At 49.9% G+C, this 4,057-nt stretch overlaps 1 pseudogene; it reads left to right on the forward strand.

Moving 5' to 3' along the window:
• Nucleotides 1-1,463: 1,463 nt before the first annotated feature.
• LOC102757906 lies at nucleotides 1,464-3,834 on the forward strand (annotated as a pseudogene).
• Nucleotides 3,835-4,057: the final 223 nt, after the last annotated feature.

The raw sequence follows: 4,057 nt of genomic DNA on the forward strand, positions 1-4,057 counted from the left end.
TTCTATCATTTTACTTTTTATCCAATCCCAGAGGTTCCCCCAACCCTTTGCTTTCTCCTACCTCTCTAATCTATCATCAGTGGATTTCATGTAACGTACCTACCTCCCCTCCTTTGATTGCAATGTATAAAATTAGATGAAACTGCCATTCTCTGGAGCATTATCCTAATCCATTGAGATACTGCTTCTGGGCAATTGTCGACAGTTTGGCTCAAATAAATTCACAAAAATTCTTTACAGGTTTGAATGTTTTTACGTTAACATTGTTTAAGAAATCTCTCTCTATCCTGGGATCCCTCTGCGACCATGTGTTGTGGACTGGCTTTCCCTTAATCACATTGAAGTTCATAGTATTCAAGGCCCGCTCAGCGTCAGTTGGTGGAAGCTGACTAGGTGTAACCCATGGAGTGACGAGAAGACATTCTCCTATTTATCTTCAAAAGCTTTATAGTTTTGTCTTTCACCTCTAAGTGTATGGTGTGAGGTAGAGGTCATGATTAGTTTCTCTTACGTGGATATCTAGTTGTCCCAGCACTGCTTATGGCAAGTCTGCTCCTCTTTCATGATCTCAGTGGCATCTCTGACTTACAGTGAAGGTGTTTATTCTGCTTCAATGGCCTGGTTGTCCCTCCCTGCATCAATGCCACGTTATCGCAGTTAGTATCTATATAATAAAAGCCTAAGCAACCTTTACAGCGGAACGACCAGAATGACCAGTGGCTATGACAGACACTGAGCAGGCAGGAAGGCGAGCGGTTAGGGGTGATCAGGCAGGCAGGTGAGTGGTTAGGGGTGATCAGGCAGGTGAGTGGTTAGGGGTTATCAGACAGGCAGGCAAGTGAGAGCTTAGGAGCAAGCAGTCCCAGACTACAAGAGGGTGCAGGCCAGGCTGAGGCCACCCTCTCTTCCCGCCCCCCCCCGCCCCCGTGCATGATTTCATGCACCAGACCTCTAGTAGGTATATAATTCATCTTCAAATCTTACAGATCAAGTCTTCCCATTTTGTTCTTCAAGCGTGTCTTGGCTGGCTCTCTCCACTCGGGGTTGCTGCAGCCTCTGCTACTTTGGCTCAGTAGCCTAAAGAGGAAAAAGATAAAAAAAACCGTGTCCTGAAGGCCGCGTGGGCACTGTTTGGTTGTCTCTTTAAGATTGTTTGTAATTTAGAGGGAAGTCCCCATTTTCATACATTTGTTTTGGAAATTTGGAGCTTCAGACCAGGACAGCTGAGAATTACAAACTCCCCAGGAGGGCCATATTGTTTTTGAGAGCCTTTTGTCTACGGTCCTGCAGTCTCGAGCAAGCCATCCCGACTCCTAGGTGCCCTCCTTTATCCGAGCCTGCACCAGCTTCTCAGCTCCACTCTGTGAGCCACAGGGGGCCCACCTCCTGGAAGAACCTCTTTTGTCCTGTGTGGTCCCTGTAAAAAGTATTCCTGGTGGCCCTCGGTTGGTGGGGCTGGGGAGATGAATGATGCCACCAGCAGTTAACCCATGGCCTCCCTGTATGGGGCTGCCTGCACTGGGAGGTCACCGAAGCCAGGCTGCACGAAAAGTTCAGCCCTGCAGGCCCTGTGCTGTCCATCTGGGTCTGCCTCAATATGATCATCAGCCCACATATGCCCTTTTTTTTTTTTTACAGGGAGGGCGACTGTCTCTACAGAGGCCACCTGTGATGAGCAAGGTGTCCCAGCCCCACACTCCGAACTCTGAGTGCCCTCCTGTTGCAGAGCCTGCGCCAGCTTCTGTGGGCCAGCGCGGCCAGGCTCCGAGAAGATCCCCTTTTGTCCTGTGTGGTCCTGTAAGAAGTTCTCCTGGCGGGCCCTGGGGTGGTGGAGGCTGGGGAGATGAACGCTGCCGCCGCAGCTACTCCCTGGCCTCCCTGTACGTGGCTGCCTGCACTCCGGGGTCAGGGAGGCCAGGCTGTATGCACAGTTCAGCCCTGCGGGCCCTGTGCTGTCCACCCAGGTCTGCCGCCCCCAGGGTTACACCTACGTCAGCTTCCAGCCACTGACGCTGAGCGGGCCTTGAATACTATTAACTTGGATGTGGTTACGGGAAAGCCAGTCCGCAACATCAGGGATTCCTCTTAGAGAAAATCTGGTGTGGGGAAGGTCTTCATCAAGAACTTGGACAGATTGATAGATGGCAAGGCACTTTGTGGTACTTTTTCTGCTTTTGGACATTGTTAGGGTGAACTACCCCGAATCTCTCCTGCTTGGACATGCTTTCTGAAATACATACGGTTATAAGCCTTTCCCCCTAGCTTGGGGCAGAGGGCCTGCATCTGCAGAAGTACGGTAAGAATCCTCTCTGCCTGCCTGACCAGTGCACTCTCCTCCCTTGATCAACTTGCGCACTCACAGCCTGACCCTACAAGGCATGCTTTTACCCTATATAAGAGAACCTAGCCATCCCCTTGCAGCTGACACCAACGCACTGGTCTCAGCCCCGCTGTGAGAGTGGGCAATGAAATTGCTTCAACTCTCACGTCTCTTGGCCTGGCTCCTTTCAGAGCGGACCTAAACAAAACCATTCTGTCCTGCAAGGTGATGTGTGATGAGAATGGCTTATGAGAAGGGTTATGCCTTTGTTCACTTTGAGACCCAAGAGGCTGCAGACAAAGCCATCAACAAGATGAACGGCATGCGCCCAATGACCGCCCAAGTGTTTGTGGGCAGATGCAAGTCTGGAAAAGAGCAGGAAGCCGAGCTTGAAGCCAAAGCCAAGTTCACCAATGTGTATATCAAAAACCTTGGGGAAGGAGTGGATGAAGAGAGTATGAAAGAGCTGTTCAGCCAGTTTGGTAAGACCGAGTAGCAAAGGGTTTGGCTCTGTCTGCTTCTCATCTCCGGAGGAGGCAACCAAAGCAGTCACTTATATGAACGGAGGCATCATGGGCTCCAAACCACTGTATGTCACCCTGGCCCAGAAGAAGGAAGAGCAAAAGGCTCACCTGACCAACCAGTATATGCAGCGGTGGCCGGAATGAGGGCGCTTTTTTAAAATGCAAGTCTGGAAAAGAGCAGGAAGCCGAGCTTGAAGCCAAAGCCAAGTTCACCAATGTGTATATCAAAAACCTTGGGGAAGGAGTGGATGAAGAGAGTATGAAAGAGCTGTTCAGCCAGTTTGGTAAGACCCTAAGTGTCAAGGTGATGAGATCCCAGTGGGAAATCCAAAGGCTTTGTGAATTACAAAAAACATGAGGATGCCAAAAAGGCTGTAGAAGAAATGAATGGAAAAGACATAAGTGGGAAAGTCATTTCTGTAGGCTGTGCACAGAAGACAGTGGAACAGCAGGCTGAGTTAAAATGGAAATTTGAACAGCTGAAGCAAGAGAGAATTAGTCGATATCAGGGGGTGAATCTCTATATTAAGAACTTGGATGACACCGTTGGCGATGAGAATTTAAGGAAAGAGTTTTCTCCTTTCGGATCCATCACCAGTGCTAAGGTAATGCTGGAGGATGGGAGAAGCAAGGGGTTTGGCTTTGTCTGCTTCTCATCTCCTGAAGCAATCAAAGCAGTCACCAAGATGAACGGATGCGTCATGAGCTCCAAGCCTCTTTATGTTGCCTTGGCCCGTAGGAGGGGGAAAGGCTCTGCATACCTGACCGACCAGGATATGCAGTGGGTGGCCGGAAAAAGAGCACTCCCTGCAGGCCCATCTTAAATCGGTTCCAGCCGGCAGCTGGTGGCTACTTTGTGCCAGCAGTTCCACAGGCTTAGGGAAGGCCATATTATACCCCTAACCAGTTAGCACAGATGTGGCCTGTTCCCTGCTGCCAGTAAGGTGGGAGGTCTCAAAGCCTCCAAGGAATGTCAAATGCTATATGCCAGCCTGGGCCTTGTCCAACTCTTCACCACCTGGCTCCAACTGGTATACAGGCTCATCATGCCAAGAAAGAAGCTGCCCAGAAGTTGGGCACTGTTGCTGCTGCTACCTCCTAAGCAAGGAAAAACTGATTCAAACGCCAAATAACCCCTCATGGAATTCAGCTCAAGATTTGAAGACTTCCTAGCTTGTCCTATGAACCTCAACACCAAGAACCACAAATTGCA

Source organism: Myotis davidii, unplaced genomic scaffold, assembly GCF_000327345.1.
Source record: "Myotis davidii unplaced genomic scaffold, ASM32734v1 scaffold38, whole genome shotgun sequence".
In the NCBI taxonomy this organism is placed as follows: domain Eukaryota; kingdom Metazoa; phylum Chordata; class Mammalia; order Chiroptera; family Vespertilionidae; genus Myotis; species Myotis davidii.